Raw genomic sequence first — 18,692 nt, 5'->3', positions numbered from 1 at the left:
GAATCATGATGGACATGTTTGTACCTGATAGCACTGATAAGGTTGTCCAGGATTAACTCTGACTGATTTTGAGTTTAAAGTACCCAAGTGACAAGACTTATGAAATTAACCATGAATTCAGTGCCTGGCTGTTTATCCCAGGATTTTCAGGTTTCAGGAATCTCTTGCAATGCTAAGAAACTAGAGACAAGCACATGCTTAACTTCCACTTTCTGTGCCCTCTGAAGCCATTCCATGTCCTTTGCTCCATGACTTATTATTCCATGGTGGACTTCTCGTACCTAAATTAAAAAGTCAGCCAAAGAACAAAAGATTTGGTATGAGATCAAACCTTGCAAATCACTGTCAAGTTCATTTTTTTTTAACTTCTTTTACACCTAGACCCCTGGATGGTAGAGTGTATTCATAAAATTCCAGAATCAATGCTCTCATGTCCATGGTGGCAAAATGTCATTTGACAGAGAATAATGACTTCAACGGGGGCATTGTGGGGTGAAGAAGGTAGGTGGGAAATAAATGGACTATTAAAAACAGATTAATCATGTTCCCACAAGTACAGCTCATGATCCCTCCGGCACCAGCCCACACAACCTCCTACATTAGGGAACCTCTTTGCCCAGAGCGGTATGCAGCATTCCGAACACTTTGACTGTAATGAAATAGTTACTCGGCTTGCAAGAGACTCAGCTGTGCCAATGAAATAAACTCAGCCACTTTGCGACTTTCCTCACACAGAAGAAAAGGACAGGGCGGACCAAGATCTCCAGCTCAGAGACAGGGCAGGCGAAAGAGGAGAAACCTGGAGTCTGGGCGCCCGGACTCTTTCTTCTCTGATGACTCCACTGGTCACCCAGACCAGACACATTATTCTTTTCCAGATGAAGAGGCCCCCATGCACAATGGCACCAAGTCAGTGGCAGGCAGGATTGCTGGTTTCAGCTCATAAAAACCCCAGTATACTGTAGAGCCCTTTGAACTGCCTTGTGGGGGTGCGCTGTTGGAACTCACAAGCTTAACAGAATTCTGATGACGTTACACATTGTCCACAAATGCAAGTCAACAATTAACCTTGTGTGATAAGACAAGAATAAAACAAATATTGAAATGTCTATTTTCGACCCACTGAATTTTTAGTTTACTAACATTTGAACACCTGTTTCAGAGGAAACCCCTTTTGTCTGTTAAGTTCCTATTTTCTTGACCAATACGAATCCTTTTCCAAGTTAAACAATCAAATCAGCCTCGGCAACAAGGTCCTAGAGTGGGAATATCTCATCCACTTTTTCATAAAGAGTCATGCTTGATATTGTCCATCTTATTCAGTTTCTTCCACTTTTAATTCTTCAAAGTCTGAAGACCAACAGGAAATAGACATGGCACCATTGTGGCTCGTTAGAACGTAGAAAACAACACATTTTTCTACTTCAATTCATGGTAGCATCATGGCCTTTTCTTCCTTCTCTCTCAATATATTTCCTTTTATAAAATTCTTGATTGGATACTTTTAATCATTTGACCCTAAAGGGTAGATTTTTTTTTCTGTTAAGAATATTTACTTATTTATTTTTAGAAGCATTTTTTTTAAACATTTGATTTGTTTTGGCGGGGGGGTGGTGATTTATTTATTTATTTACTTATTTTAATGGAGGTACTGAGGATTGAACCTAGGACCTTGTGCCTGCTAAGCACATGCTCTACACACTGAACTATACCCTCCCCAAGAGTATTTATTTAAAAAAATAAACCAAATATGGCACCAACAAGTTGAAAACTACCAAGAGAAAACAGATTTTTCTTTAAGGATGAATGTTTCCTCAGATTAAAATCAAAACCAAAAAGTCATTTTCTACTAAAATCTCAGTAAACCGAGTAGCCAACTTTTTGGTAAATGTTTCTGATTTGGCCCTTGTTCTCAAAATAACCCCCTCCCTCTGCCCACGTTAATATACTGGCCACCTCCTTCCCCCAGAGCCCCCTTGCCAGTTGCATAAATCTCTAATGATGCTTCTTGGTCTGGAAACAAATTGTCCAGGGGCATCTCAGGTCCTCCTCACAGACAGACAGACAGACACACACACACACACACACACACACACACACACACTCTCAATATATATATATATGTTTTCCAGTTTTAAAACATCAAACAAGCAATTCTGGGTCCTGTAGCTGACAAGACTCTCTCATTGACCCAACAACAGTCAGACTCCTCTGAGCCATCGTCTCCACGAGGCCTCATTGACCTGGGGTCCCGTTTGCAGTCTGCCTAGTCTATTTGTAGCAAGAATTGTGCTCCGTCAGGTTAGCAGGAATCCCCACCCTTGGTGTCTCCTGTTAGTAATTTTCCATCCCCGAGCCCCTCCCTCTGCTCGTTGGCTACAAATCCCCACTTGTCCTGCTATATTCAGGGTTGCGTTGGTCTCTCTCCCCTAATACGATAGCGTTATTGCAATAGTCCTGAATAAAGTCTTCCTTACCATTTTGACAAATATCAGACTAATTTCTTCTTTAACATGAGGAACAATTAAAAGGGGAATAAAGCATATTTGCCCTCAAGCAACTGACAGTCTAGACAGGGAAAGAGACCTGCGGTACAACCAACGTGAATACAGGCGGCACGAACTGAGTACCATGGGCGATAACAGTACAGGCAAAATGCTGTCTTTGAATTTTATTCTGTGTAATCATCCTTGTCATAAGACATATGATTGAATAGGTTCTTAGTAGCATAAGCCACTTTTCCGTCCATGGAAAGGTTCTAGGATGTTACAAGGTGGTATTAAAATCAGCTCACAGATACTCTCGGGAGGATAAACTTCAGCAAAAGTACTGCACAGATTCATGCTGATGGAAGCCTGAATTCCCCAGGGAAATGTTAAGTTCAGGTGGCTATTACGGAGTTATTTTGGCCAAAATATAAACACAGAAGAGTCACCAGAATAAAAAAAAAGGAGAACTACATTTAATTAAAATGTGTAACAGTATCCTCAGCTTTGTAGCGCTAAGGGGATCACAAAGTTCCGTGTCATTCTGGAAACTCCCAGCGCGAAGAGGATCTATACTGATGTGTGCCAGGATGACCATCAATGCCTGGATTCCCCCGAGGGCCCCTGGGAGGGGCCTCCCTCAGAGACTGGGCTTTATTGGCACTTGGTCCCCAGTCAGTATATCTGCCACGGCTTATCAACTCCAGTTCTCATTTCCTGGTTTTCCAGTTGCTTCACTACACTGTTCCAGAGTCATCTTCTTACAACATGGACAAGATCATGCCACTTCCACCTTCAAAACCCATGAAGGACTCCCACCGCCAACAAACCGTTAAGTTTCAACTCCTGCCTGTGGCTGATTTGTGTCAGGTTCTTTCCCAGCTGTCTTTCCCTGCACCCCGTGTCCCAGCTCTCTCCAACCAGTCCCCAGCCCCTGAGCGGCACACTTCCCCCCCACTTTGCTTGGAGGCCATGCAAGCCTCTCTTCTAATTTCCCTCTCATCCTTCAAGACTCAGCTCAGGTTCTGAGGTCTTTGAGATGGCATTCCCATCTCATAGCAGAATCAACTATTCCCTTTTCAATATCACTTCAATAGACAGCTGTTAATCTCTGCATGACATTTATTTCATTTATACATAGTGCTATAAAGTTAGTTACTTATATGTGTGCCTGCTCTACAAGATCACAAATGACATGAGGGCGGAAGACTGTGTGTTTTTGTGTTTGCATTTGTATGTGTGTGTCTGCGAGAGAGACAGACAGAGAGAGAGAGAGATCAATGTACTAGCGCAGCTTCTGGTAAATATCACGTATCCAAAAATGTAAATAATGGACCCAAAGTGGATGAATTAAGTCAAATCTTTTTTTTTTAAATTTTAAGCTCAATAGTCTGTTTCTGACACCAAGGTGCATTTTATAGCATGCTTTGACTCCAACTCAAGGATACACCTTGGATCTAACCATTCAAGAATTTATCTGAACAGCTCATAGTTTCAACCTCCGACACCTCCTCGGGTCATTATATTCACTAATAGTCATCTAAGCCAGCTCTTTCTCTTCCTTCCTCCCTCTCTTCTCTAAATAAAATTTTAGTTCCTTCAAATTCCATGGTAGGGGTGGGGGGTGGGCAGCAGAGTCCTAAAGCCAGAATGCCAGTATTTACTAAACAAGGCCATTCTTACTTTATATTCAACAATAGAATTAGAATACGTAGCCGAGTTTTCACCTTTCTAGTCTGAAGAGTCCTGATCCCTGAGCTATGTTCTTACACACCAGCATCTTATCTCTGTCCTTTGGAACATTTCACTTGGGCCTTTCTGGAAATTCAATAATTCTACACAAACTATGCTTAGGATTTTAGGTCTGTGGTTACTTAGAAAAGGAATAGTTTTCTGTTTCACTTAAAATGTTTTCTGCCTAATGATACCCACAAGGCTCTAGCAGGACGTTGGGGCTGACATGTTCAAGAAAGAGGAACAATTCTCCCGGGTGGGACCACAAGTGAAGATCGAACAACGGATGCCCATTGTATCATAATTAAAGGAGTCTCTCCCGTGCAAATTCACTAGTCAATAGAGTGTACGTATGTGAATGGGTTTTTGTGCATGCAAGTGTGTGCTGCAACAGAACACAGGCACAGGCTTGACATTTCTTTAATAGCTCTTCTCATCATTTGCAATCTCACCATCTTTTCCACCATATATTTCCTCTCCCAGATCATTATAAAAACCTGAGAGATCTTGATTTTCCATATGATTCCAAATCCATATGACTTCCAGGGAACTCCATGGGTTCTACATTTCCCGAGAGATATGCTGGTTCTTTGGTCTAAGTGGGTTCTCACGGACGACAAAGTCTTCACGAGCCCCTACCCAGGAATATTCTTCATGTGTAAGATCATAACCACAGCTTGGCCATTTCCAGAGAAACACAAAAAGGAACACCAAGGGTACATACAGAGACGGGGGCCACTGGGCAGACAGAAACACTGACCAGAGTGTCGCAGAGCACAGAGGTACCACTAACACTGCTGAAGACAAGTTGGAAAGGATTCCAAACGTTGCCCTGTTGAGTCGAGCCACTCTAAAAATCAGGTTGCTCAGGCTCTTAAGGTTAAGATCCAGGACTCCAGCCAGTAAGCTAGCAGTGACCCATGGTGGATGGATAATTATTACAAATGGCCAATTCTGAGTTCTGTTCTCTGCAGTTTTCTGTTTGCAGGACCTACTCACTCAACTGCCCAATCCAGCTAAAGGTATTTTCGGTAAATCAGGTAACAAAGCAGCGAAGGTGAGCTGGTGAGAAAGTATCCCTGACCTATAAGCTGTCCCCAGTTATTTTAATGTGGAGACACATCATGCTGAATTGCTTTCTTTTCCCAACCTAAACACATGGTCCTGTGTCGACCTAAAGCAGCTGAAGGCAGGAGCTGGTTGTCTTAGGAGGGAACATTCTCCTTCTGAATCTGCCGTAGCTGAGTGTGTTACTTTCAACAAGTAGCCTCTCTGGGTCTCAGTTTCCTTACATCAGAATCAAAGAGGATTGGTTTAGATGCTCTAAGAGAGAGGAGCTACTTTAAATGAATCCAAGTTTAGCTTCTTCTAAACCTCAAATAGCTGGACTAGTGACTTTTCTCTCACAGTGCTTTCATTTCCAAATGATCTAACTTGGCATCAGAGAGTGATCTGGAGCATAAAAGAGGGACCGGTGCCAGCGTGAGAGGGAAGAGAGAGGTTCAGCTTGGAAACTGTCAGGTTCAGAAGTGGGAAAAAATCATGCCTGCATTCTAAAGGATGTAGAAGTCTGTTGATGACGCGTTCCCTGGATCTCTTCCCTCACAGAAGGGTTTTGTTCAGGCATCCATATTTTCACGAGGCCCGTGCGTTTCAGCCGTCTTTCTCGGAACATGGACGTCAAGCTCTTCTGAGTGTTCCTCAGTGGAGCCTCTGTAATAGGCTGGTCTGGAACCAAGAAAAGCTTCTCCAGCGTTCACCCGACCAAGAGGCAGGGAAGTCAACACTCAAGCCACAAGCTTTGGCCACCATGCAACGTGATGGCAAAACAAACTCTCCTACCGGGAAAAGAAAAACACTCCTTTGGGATGAGAAGAAAGACAGGGCCCTGGGCCGGGAACACGTGCTTCCACCTAACTCTATGGCTCCTGGCTTTCCTACACGTATTGCCATGAGTTTCTGTTGGACACACTTTACTAAAATTAAAAAATAATGTGAAATCTGCTTTGATGATTCTGCGGCATGGCATTTTCTAAATTCAACTATTTCCCTGGATAAAATGCTTCAGTTCCTTTAGACATGGCCTCTCATTTTTCTGTTGTTTTTGCCAAATAGACAGATGGAAAGGATGTATCGTGTAAGAGTCTAGGCTCGGATACTGTGGGGTAGCAAGGATGAATCAAAGCTTACGGACTCTGTTTGGCTTTCCGTGGCGCACTCTGGCAGCCGCGCGGTACACGTGTCACAGGCTGTCTGACCCTGCAGGCTGGGTGAGGGCGGTAAAATTCTCTGTGTGACGCTAAAACACAGGGAAGCAAACAACGCAGACTGTTCAACAGGAGTGGAAATGAGTGAAATGCAAATGTGGAAAGAGGAAGAGCCAAAAGGGACTGAAATTAAAAATGAAGCACCCACGTGAATATAAGAACAAAGAGGCACTTCTCAACGACTGTGAGAGGGACCACATCTGCCATGTTGAATTAATCCTCCCCCAGTTATACACTCTGCATTCACCAGAGACTGTCCATCCAGCTTCCTTCTGACTCCTCTACCCTCCCTCTGTATTTATCTTACACAGATTCAAGGGGTCAGACTTGGCTTTAGAAAGTGCAACACCACCATCACTTTGTATGTCGAGGCTCATGATGCAAAGAATCAGGGTATTTTGTCTAAAGCATTGTTCCCAGGTGGCAGCAAGTCTCAAACATGGCTAGACAACCTCTAACACCAGCATCCCTCAGAGGTAGGCTTTGTCTGGAGAGAGGGCTCGTCTACGCTTTCTTTGTAAAGAAAATAAAGAGTTTGGTATATTGATAACAGTACAATTTAAATTTGTAGTGTGGATGCAGAAAGAGCAAGATTTAAGGAAATCAAGAGCTAGCAAATGAGTCTGTCCGTCACAGTTTGGACTCATGATGCACCCTGATGAAGGCTTTAGCTCTTTTCTCTCACCTCCTTCATTCCGTGTGGAAGTTCAGGTTTTTCCCAAACTCCGTCTTTAAAACTCTCTTGTTTTCTCATGGGACCAGCCAAGCGAGAAAGTTGGCCCCTGCCCACCACCATCTACTCCTCCTGGAGCTGTCTGGCTTTATTTAAAAAAATATTTTTTTTTAATGAAGCAGAAGCAGAAAAAGGATCATACGCATGTAAGTCAGAGCATCTGTGCACATTGGCCCCACACTACCCACAGCCTCACAGTTATCAGTTTTCTAATGTGACACAGCAATTCTGCCGTAGCTTCTTACACAAAGAAATAAAAAAGTGTCACTGAAATACTATCACTCTGTTCTAAGACTTGTTGAAACGTGTACACAACAGACATTTAATAGAGAATTCTCCAGCAAAGGCCTTGACAAAGAACTTAGATTTAATTGCTTCTGCAGAGTTACTTTGGAAAAGAGCTAGTTTTCTTTTTAAATCATGAAATAATTTATTCTAAAAACACACAGAAATTTATTGAGGTTTGTAACATAGAGACTGAAAGTGGTTTCACTCTAAGGCTCAACTCTGAATAGGGACTTAATGGTCAGGTCACTGGCACGAGCTGTCCCTTGTCGGTCACGCACAGGCACTGCCAGCCAGTGTCCAGGAACAGCTGATCTAGTCCTGGCAGGTGACTCTCCGTTTCCATGTTTATCTTCAGAAAAATGAAATGCTGAAACTGCATGTTACTCTGCAGCCTTTCTCTCTTTTGCATAACTTGTAAAATAACTAAACACTGAAGAAAGACATTCTGGCAGGACACAGATGGACACACAAAGGTATGCATGTTGGGGTCTTGCAACGTTAATAAAGAAGGCCTGCAACGTGGGTCAGGACGTTCTAGAGAAATAAGCCCTCTCGACGGGCCTGGCATTTATCCAGGAGGTCCTCTCCGCAGTGAAAGTTGTTCCAAGGTTAAATGGAATTCTCTCCCACCTTCATTTTAGTACACGTATTTTTGTCATAGAGAGATCCGCTTTCCCAGCCAGTTCCCACTGACTACCTACAAGTGGGTTAAAACAAATTAAGCTTAGTCTCAGACAACCTTTGCAGCTCAGGAGCAACATCACTGGGAGATACCCATGCCCACATATTTTGGGCCAAACACTGTGCTATAAATTAAAAAGAACTTCACTGCTGCAGAAACAGGCCAGGGAAACCCAGCATTTTATAAATAAGCTTTTTATAAGTTTTAGGCCAGCTTTGACACGTTGGTGGTAAGTATAATAAAATACCTACATAAAATAAGAGTCACAGATGAGTGAACTTTCTAAATAAGTATGAACTTCAACTCTAACCACATGCTTTCCTTCAGCCTGCTAAAGGAGTGTTTTTCAGTTGGAATGAAACAAGAACTTGCTGGTATCATTACACAATAAAATTGCCCTGAAGTTTTAATACAAGGGCTTCCTATGCAACTTATTATTTCGTTACAGAAAAAGTTATTCTTACTTATTTTATGGAAGTCCAGGTGCTAGAAAAAGTTATTCTGACACTTGTTAACACAGTAAAGAAGACTCTACTCAGGACTACTGCACTAGGGGGTCAGCACTGTGGTGCTGGGCAGAGAGAGAGCTCAGCTCTGAATACAGTAGGACAAGTGGGGATTTACAGCCAACGAGCAGAGCAAGAGCACCAGGGGATGGCAAATTACTAAGAGGAGCCTTCCAGCATAGAGAGAGTCTTGCTAAAGGCAGGCCACGGGCTTACACATCAAAGTTGAGGGATGAGGAACTTGACCAGATATTGAGGGTGATCAGATATCAAAGGTGGGGGGTTCTCTCTAAACTGACACGGCAGGACTCTTGCTAAAGGCAGGCCAGGCAAGGACAGGCACTGAAGGTCAACGTCGAGGCCCCTAGTCCAGAAGAGGGCTAGCTAAAATCTGGTTAAGGAGAGAATCTTTGTCAATTTCTACCATTCAAAATTTTAAGTTCTTAAACTTCAAAAACATGCGAAGACTCTGTGAGAGCCTGCCATCATAAGGGTGATAAATTTATGGGTTTGTGGAGACGTTCCAAGTTAACTCCGAGCACATGCTTCAATTAGGAATCCCGTGAGGGTAATAATCCAGTGAAACCTCCATCGCCAAACAACACTAATAAGCTCAAAGTTCTCTGCGTCTTCAGAATGAGGGCCATCTGGTTGGCAGCCGCTCTTTTAATCGGCCCCAAAGACAGAGCCTGTTATCACCTCGCTCAGAATTACAGTAACAGCTCTTTGACTCTGAAAACGAAATGGCATAAAACAGCCCATATTCCAGAGGAAGCACTGAAGGAGGAAAATCATTCCAAATTAAGACTCCGCGACAGGTTCTGGCTATGAGTTAACACGGTTTTTTGTTAGTTATGGCTGGTACTTGCTGTAAGTGAGGGCTTTGAAGCATCTGGAATGGCGTCCAAGTGCCATCTTCTCACTGACCATGTGAAATAAAAACATAAGCCTTCATTAAACAAAACGTGTACATTTTCAGTGGGAAAAGCCCAATACAGTAAAGAACGACCATTAGCTGGAAAGTAATGTGATAACTAAAGAAAGTTTTAGAACTATAATGGAGTCTTTAATTTCTACTGTATCGTCCCATGTAGCTATGGCAACGGGAGACCCAGCTACAGGAGGGGAAAAAGGAATCCTTTACATTAAAGGCCCTCTCATGTTGATTTTTAAATTCCTTTAAGTAGTGACTAACACTAAATCCGTGTTTGTTTTTTTCCGTAAAAATAAAGTCAATTCTGCTAGGGAGCAGCATTTGACCTGTACAAATAAACAATTCAAAAATAAAGTTATATTTTCCAGAAAGTCCGGTCTACATTTTCCTTTTCAAGAACTGACATTAAGTTTTCTGCCAACGAGCAGACATTTCACTGGACCCCTCTCTTCCTCCTATCTGAAGCTGCAATCAAGCTATTAATGCAATTACTTAACGAGAACATTAGACCTGGACTTGCCAGTGTAGCAACCACTGGCCTCATGTGCTACTGAGCACTTGAAGTGTGACCAGGCTGAACTGAGATGTGCTCTAAGTATTTAAAATACATACTGGATATCAAAGATGTAGTACAAAAGCAGATGAAATCTCTCCTAAAGAACTTAATTTTGATTACATGTAGAAATGATAGCATTTGCTATATTGAGTTAAATAAAATAGAGCACAAAAATTATTTTCACCTTTTAAATGGGGCTACTAGAAAATTTTTAATTATCTGTGTGGCTCATATTACGTTTGTGTTGGACAGTGCTACATCCCATAGTTCTCCGGGGGAGGCTGTTTTCCTAGCCATCTGAACAGAATGAACAGTTCACACTTCAGAAATAGCACACTCGCAGAATCACATAATGACCCTACAATAGGCCATCTGCTCAGATGCTGATTTAACTCTGTTACATAATCTTTTGACTGTATATTTAAAGGCAGTCGCCCTTCATTTTCGTGACGTACAGCATGCATTCAGAAGCAATGCAAAACGCTGCCAATAAACAACCGAAATGTCATGACCACAAATTTGTGAATCCAAGAAGTACATGGAAACCACTTTGCCCTTTTCTTGTGCCCTAAGTACCGGCCATTAAATACCACCAATACTGTATTAACCTGAGGTTATCTAGGTGTGGCAAAATCAAGTACACCATTATGAAATTTTACAACACTCAACGAAGCCAAACTTTCAAATACACATGGCATTGACTGTATTTGTTGCAAAGGGCAAAGTACAAACTTCAGTGACTACTGCTTACAGTTGCTTATGTCATCGGAAACCTGAACTCACACTGTTTTACACCGATATTATAAAAAAATAACTTTAGTTCATTTACTGTATTAGTCCTCAGTGCTTTGAAGTGTGATTCATTTAAATGTGAGTGTGTCTATCTCCCAGAAGAGCAAGAGTAACAGTAGCAATAATTTAAAAATAAAAGTAATTTTTTGGGGGGGAGGGTATAGCTCAGTGGTATAGCATGTTGCCCAGCAAGCATGAGGTCCTGGATTCAATCCCCAGTACCTCCATTAAAAATAAGTAAATAAATAAATACCTAATACCTCTCCTCCAAAATAAAATAATAAAAATAATTTAAAAAAAGAAGAGAGACCCTGTGTATGAAATGAACAACTGGCTGTGAAAATGAACAATTTACATTATATGGCAAGAAAGCCACCATCACGTGGAGGCTGAGTGGGTGATCCTCTTACATATAATTCAATAATTGAGAGACTGAGAGAGAAAAAGTGGATATTTTTCAAGCAAACTGGGCATCAAAACTAACAAATGACTTTCAAGTTCACAGCCTCTGACGCATGAGAAGTCATTTCCACATTTAAACTTTCCTTTCTTCCTGTGGTGCCTTTGCCCAGATAAACAGGCAGCAGACAGAAACCCACTGAACAAGTAGGTGGCAGCAGGAATATCTTATACTGACGGAGACTCTGCAGATCCTCAGACAGCCCTGACCGACCAAAAACACTGTCCTGTTACACGTCGTCTCCACAAATTTAAAGGCTGAAGTGATCTGTCTCGAGCAGGACCATCCTTCCTTGAAAGAGGGAAAAAAAATAGGTTCTGATGAAATACGTGTAGAAAGAATTATAAAGTGAGGGAAAGTGGATTTTCCCCACCAGATCCCTGAGGGTTGGGAAGGGGATGAGATGTGAGCAGACCTAGCCTCGAAATGGTCTGTCTGCTGCATGCAACCTATTCTTGATTAGAAATCAAAACCCAAACTGGACTAGAAGCCCAAAGGGCAATGATGACAGCGATCTGTCCAAGAGCACAGAGAAACGTGGCTTCTTTCTTAATGTTCGAATTGAGCCGCACTTGAATGAGAAAAAGAATGAAATGCACGTCCACAGTCATGAACTCTAGAACACCGCCCTGATATAACACAAGAACCAACAGTACCCTCAGTGTAAGCCACAGAATGAGAATAACCATGTCAGGTTCTCATAATCAAAACAGGCAATTGTTTCCAAACCACCCAGCTGATAAATACAATGTGAAATCTTGCAGTTTGTGAGATGGTTTAACAAATTGCTACGTGTGACAGCTGACACCTCTGGTTCCAGATGTGAGAGGAGGGTCCTCAGCTCTCAAGAATGAGGTCCCAAGTCCTAAGTCCCTATGAAATTTCCAGTGTCACAGCCCAGGAAGTCAGCCCTGGGTACATCCACTTTCTGCCTGGCCCCTGCCTCGAGCCTGGCCTGTCAGAGCTCCCCTCAGTGCCCCCGGGCTCTGGTTACACACACCCTAACAAGGGGAGCACGTCACTTTCTCGCCTCAGTAAAAATTACTTTGAAGAACACAAATGAGAAGGAAAATGATCACTTTACTCAGTGGAACATACTCTGAGATCTAGAGGTGAGAAGCACACAGCAGTCACCTGTTAGTAATGGACAGCTTGGATGGTTAGCCCAATCTCTCCTCGTATTTCTCTAAAAACCAACATGGCAGCATGGAAAAGAAACAAAACCCATGGCCATAAAGCCAAATATTCAGGAGCAGGAGCTTTCCTTCTTCGGCCGCCATACTGAGACTTTTCAAAAGGCTGATGAGGCCACAAACAACTGGACACACGCCCAACTGTCTTGAGGCCCAGCCAGAAGCGCTCAAGTCGGTACTCGGGCACAAAGACGTTCTAATTCCTCGGCTACTCCGTGGCCTACCCAGACCCTCTATACTGTCACACATCTGCTGCTTCCATCTGACATCTGTTTAACCCTCAGCGTTTTCAGCGCTTTACAAGCGCATCTTAGTTCCATAGAGGGACTTGAAGTCTATGGAACTGATAAAGATGACCGTGCCCTGGCTCATTTTAACTGATCATTCAGAATCTCTTAAAATAAGTGCCTGATTCAAAGATCAGTCTTTACACTGTCCGTCCATGGGGGCTCACAGAATTGTGCTCTTTGTTTTTCCTTTATGAGGCTGTACTCAAGAGATTAAAGCACACATACCAGTGACAACAGATTTTTTTTAACCTCTGTGATTAAAACAGAGATCTGAGGGGAGAGGGTATAGCTCAAGCGGCAGAGCACATGCTTAGCATGCCCGAGGTCCTGGGCTAAACCCCTGGCACCTCCTCTAAAAATAAATAACTATGCCTAATTACCTCCCCTCACCAAAAAAACTATATATAAAAAAATAAAATAGTAAGATCTGCTACAATTAAGGGAACTGATTTTTCAAGCAATAGCTAAACAGATACTAGGTTAAGACCACTTTTCCAGACTAATGCAATGTACGCATGGTTAACCTGATAATAAACACAGCATGTTTAGCTAAGCAAATAAACTAAAATAAACCAAAGGATAAAGTACACACCGATGTGTGTTTTTCCATGCACATGTGTATCAGGTTTTCTTGACGGTTCAGCTCATGACAAATTAATGAGTGCCGTATCAGGCGAAGTGAGCACCCCATACGGGATTAAGTCACTTCTGCTGTGTGTCTAGATTTGGTCTCCTGAGAAGAAAAGAGTTGACAACTTTAAATTTGCTCTCTACCAAATTTTGTTACTCTCTTAATCCTGTGACTCTTCATCAATTCTTTTTTTTTTTTTCCAATTTGGATTAACAGCGTCTCTGTTAATTCAGTTTCTTCATCCATCAAATGCAGACAACTCTGGTACCTACCTCATAAGGGCTCTGGTGGAGACTGAATAAATTAATTTCATCTTACTAAATAAGAGAAAATAAACATATAAAGTAAACATGTTAGCTTTCATTATTATTTTACTCAGAAACGATAATGCATCTGAAGCTCTGCACAAACATTAGCTTTTGAGTGTTGTATGTCAAACAAGGGAGTAGATTTTCTCATTAACTCTTAAAATTGAACTGAAAAATGCTTATGCTGCATTGTAGAACCATAAACCAAAGTCAAAATCATCAATTTGCTATTGGATTTATTCATGTTCCAACCAACATCCATGTTCTCCGCTTCCTGGGCACATAGCTAAACTATATTTCCCAGTTTTCTCTGCAGGTAGGTGGGACCATGTGACCTGTTTTGGCCAATGAAATATGGAAGAAGTGATGTGAAATCCAGTCATTAAGATGTGGGAGAAGTAATGAAGCCAATGAAATGTGAGGATGTGGGAGCAGGTCTGGTCCCTAAGAATTCCTGAGCGAACAAACCTCTGTCCTCACCTGTCAGTTGGATGCTGAAATCAGTGAACTCAGAGGCCCTAGAATATGGCAGAACTATTACATACTGGGGACCTAGATTCCCGATGTCTGCATGGAGCACAGTCACCTCATGGACAAGAGCTGTGGCACCAACAAGAAAGAAACTTCGAATCTGCCAAGTGACTGAGATGTCAGCATTCTTTGCTCAAGGAGTTAACAGACCTTAACCCATGGTTTTCTCTTTCCTGCAGGCATGACTGTAACGTACTTGAGTAAGAATGTCAGCTAACACTTTTACCATGCATCAAACATCTAAGTGTTTTCCATGTACTGGCGCTTTTAATCCTCTCCACTGTCCTATGATCCAGGCAGGTATTTTTTTCAGACCAGGAAAGTGAAGCACAAAGAGTTCAATAATTTACCTAAGGTATCCATCCAAGTTAAGGTGAAGAACTGGAGTACAAGCTGCAGTCAAGTCCTAGAGCTGGTATTCTCAACCACTAGAATATACTGCCTTTGAAATATAAATGCACAAACATTGCACACGTACCTTTGGGATTATTCACCTTGGTGTTGCATAGGGTCAGTCCAGGCTCAGCCGAGAAGGCTGGTTGTCAACAAAGGATCCCCAGAGCATCCTTTCAGGGCACACCCCACTTTCTCATTTAAGTGGGGAACTCACCATTCCTTTGGCTTTCTGAGGCTCCTAACTGAGGGATCATGTCTGGGCACATTCCATACACCCTCTCCCTTTGTTGTCTCTCTGCTCTGTCCTAAATCCTATTTTCCTTGGGATCCTGCTAACTGAAAATTGATCACTCAGCAAGTGAACACATTCCATCAAGGTTCTCCTTCTCTGATTCTCTGTTCATTTCAACATATATTATAACAGGGGACAATGCCATAATCTGAAATGGTAATTTGACTTCTGAGAGTTTCCAGCATCTCCAGAGAGACACAGGAGCCATGTTTGTTTGGATAAAGGGGAGTATTTGGCGCACCTCTGATCCCACCACGCGGGCACCGACTCTAGTGTGGGATAGAGCACGTGACTACAGACCAACTGTGAAACATGTCCCTTTATTTCCAGGCTGTGCCTGCAACACCCTACTTCAAGCACTGTCATCTGCTCTATGCCAGTTAGGAAAAGGAGCCACGGTAATCCCACCACATGACTGGACATGAAGTTGTCTGTGACAGGTCAGCTTGGATACCTCCCAAAGATATCTTCCATCGTTAAAGACAAGTTTGTCTTCACTGCAGTGCAGTTCTTCGGGCCCACGCCATGGAATAAAAACCATCAGTAACATACACTCTAGTGAGGCCCTCATTATGTAGAAATTTTACTTGTGAAAATGTTTCATAGCCTAGACTCCAGCCATGCTACAGGAAAGTATAGCTTACCAAACTAAGGGGCTGTGTCCAAATCAGAGGTAAATAACAAGCCAGCAAATGACTCTCCCTCAGAGGTACCAATTTTTAAGGTCTGGATTACTCAAAGGAATTCCTTATGAGGCAATGATTCAGAAGCAAGTTCAAAACAGGGATACTGCAGTTCTAGTCAACTGGTGGCTCTTGCTGCACACTCTAATGAAGAGAAATAATAGAAGCCAGAAGAACTAGTCGAACAGTCACTACCACCCTATGAAATATGTTTTCTATCATCTTTTTACCAGCTCTTTACAGAGGAGGAAGCAGGCTGAGAGGAGGTAAGTGACTTCATCAAGGTGACATCACGAGGAAGTGGCAAAGCCAGGACTTGAACTCCGGTGAACTCACTGGTACTTGTAACCACTACCAAACTGGGTATAACCAGAAACACTCATCCTGGTGGTCAGATTTCTAGAAATAATCCGATCGAAAAAATCAAAAGCTGAACATCGTATATACAGTGAGGACTCAGCTTCTCCTGGAAAAGATCAGAGTTCTACAATCATACGGCCTCTCTCCGACACAGAAGAAGAAAAGTGTCAAACTCCTGCTTTATAAGTAAACTACCAAATGCTTAGGAAGGATGCATGTGGGCAAGTTGCCTGTTCTTGTGCAGCGAATCAACAGGAATGCTTGACACATGAGCTAGAATACACCTCGGCCAGGCCAGGGCTGCCCAAATCACTACACATTACGTGTGTCTGAAGAATCAGTCCTAGAAACTGCCTCCCAGCAAAACAATCAGATCCAATCAAAGGGTTGTTAGCTATGTCCTGTGTTCTGGGCAAGGGACCTGAGGCAAATAGAAGCTGTTTTCCCCATCCTCAAGATCTGTAAAAGATGTAAGACGCAAGTTCCGTGTCTTCATCGAAGCTCGTCAACTCTCCTAACCAAGTAGTAATTTCAGCCAAGGAAGCACCAGCCTAGCCTCTAAATAGGTCCTTGGGGATATCAGTACCGTGTTCTGTAAGTCGGGGAACTGCTAATACTGCATTTCTGACCTTGCTTTTGCAATTCTGGGATCGGAGGGAAGAGGCTATCCATCTTCTCTTTATTGGTAAGATAAATGGAAAATACCATGTTTTAAGTTGAAAAGCACCTCTTTAAATGATACCCTAAAATCACCATGACAGACTGCAGACTTAAGGACAACCACTGAGCAGGTTTTTTAAAAATGGGTATGCTAAGCAAAAATGTTAGGCAGAAAACTTCTTGGGTATTTGTGGCTTCCCTTCAAAACAATCCTCTTTTGTGCCCGGGCTCGTTGGGCAAGCGTGTTTTCCTAACGCAGGGCCCCATCATGCGGAGAACACATTACTTGTGGCCAGCCCCAGCGCTGGCACTACCGTGCCCGTTACACACACCCACGCGGGCCGGAACGCCCGGAGGTGGGGACAGAACGAACAGGAAAGTTGTCCCTGTGCTGAGGGAAGAGGCCAAATCAAATACACCCCAGGGCCTGCGGTGGGGAAAAAGAAGTGGCCGGAAAGATACTCCCTGGTGGCTTGGCATGTTTAAATGTTGTGGGTTTGGGGGATGGGGGTGCTAGTGTCAAGCTTTGGGGGTAAAAAACAACATCTCTAACTTAGAAAAATAGTTCGGGCAGTAGTGAAAGATTACAGCCACAGAAAGCACCCAACACGCTAGCAGAGAGCTGCTTAAGAGCCCGAGGTCATGGATCTGTTTTCCCAAAGTGCCTTCCCACTGGCCACCCTCCCAAGCACTGCCCAGGAAGGCCAGCCCTGGCGCTGGCGCTGCCCGTGAAGCACTGAATCTGATTCCGACTTTCCATCACGTCTAGCTCGGTGCCTTGGCACTGCAGAAGGTTTGCCTGGGACTTGCCTGGCTTTAGCCCTGAGAGGCCCGGATCCCGGGAAACCCTTCAGTCCTGGGCAGCCTGGGCCAGCTGGTGACTGTAAAGGTATCTCGTGTTCTCAGCAGGCCCTCATGGAGACGTGGTTCAATGGTCCTTCCCCCCGACCCGCCCCTTACAAGGACACACTTATAGATGAAGCGACTTTTTTGATAAATAGAATATGATTCAAGGGAAATTATAATTTTGAGTATGCCCAATGCTGAACCACATATAAGGTAACATATCCAAACATATTTAAAGCTGTTTTAAGTCATATAAGGCTATCTCTCTCGTGCATTTTTTTTTACATTAAGATATACTATTTAATAGTACTATTGCCAGTGCATTTAAAAGCCATATTCTTTCAACTCGAAACTGCACAAAGTGTTACAACTCTTGTGATTTGAGAGAACCACCCCCCATGGAGTCGTGACCTGGTAGCCCCAGCCTCCCATGTGGAACTCTGCCTTGGGGAGGAGGGGAGTGAGGCAGGAGCAAGCAGGACCCATGGCTGATCCCCAGTCTCTGGTCTCCCCTTACGAATACTTGACCCCACCTGTCTCCACGGTCCTCCATGAAATGCCAGCTTCCCCGACTGGCTAGCTTGACTCACACTCTCAAGGCAGAATGGGCAGCAAAAGGATGTGGATGAAGGAAGGACTGCAGAACTTCCTCATTCTACCATGACCACCATTTGGTCTTTCTTGTAGCAGACCCCCTGAGGCCACTTTATCAGGCATCTGATTGCCTCTCCAGGGTCCCCAGCGACCCCAGGCTGCCCACCCAATGGCGTCCTTTCACTCAGTTGACTGCTTTGGGATTCTGGAGACACAGCGTGAGGCTGCCTGGGTTTTGTTGCTGATTATTTGCTGATTTTCATGAAGTCTCAGAACCTCATTTCTTTCAATGGATGTTTAAACATATGCTAATCGTCTGCAAAGGTCAGGAACCAGGAAAATAAAAATCTTTGAAAATGACTTTATTGTAGTCCACCCACCTTTGCCCAAGCTTACTTGGCCACAGTCTCCAGTATTCACCCAAAGCTTCCCACTATCCTGTCGCATAATGTGGGAAACTTACTCAACTA

General features: G+C 43.2%; 1 protein-coding gene across 1 annotated transcript in view; it reads right to left on the bottom strand.

Annotated features, from left to right (window-relative positions):
* The window catches only part of ANKH (ANKH inorganic pyrophosphate transport regulator), a 129,064-nt gene that overhangs the window by 74,981 nt on the left and 35,391 nt on the right, over positions 1-18,692 (bottom strand). The gene's annotated exons all lie outside the window — the stretch shown is intronic.

The sequence above is a fragment of the Vicugna pacos genome, chromosome 3, assembly GCF_048564905.1.
Source record: "Vicugna pacos chromosome 3, VicPac4, whole genome shotgun sequence".
NCBI classification, from domain to species: domain Eukaryota; kingdom Metazoa; phylum Chordata; class Mammalia; order Artiodactyla; family Camelidae; genus Vicugna; species Vicugna pacos.
Note: the sequence above shows the minus strand (reverse complement) of the source record. Positions and strands in the feature narration are given on the sequence as shown.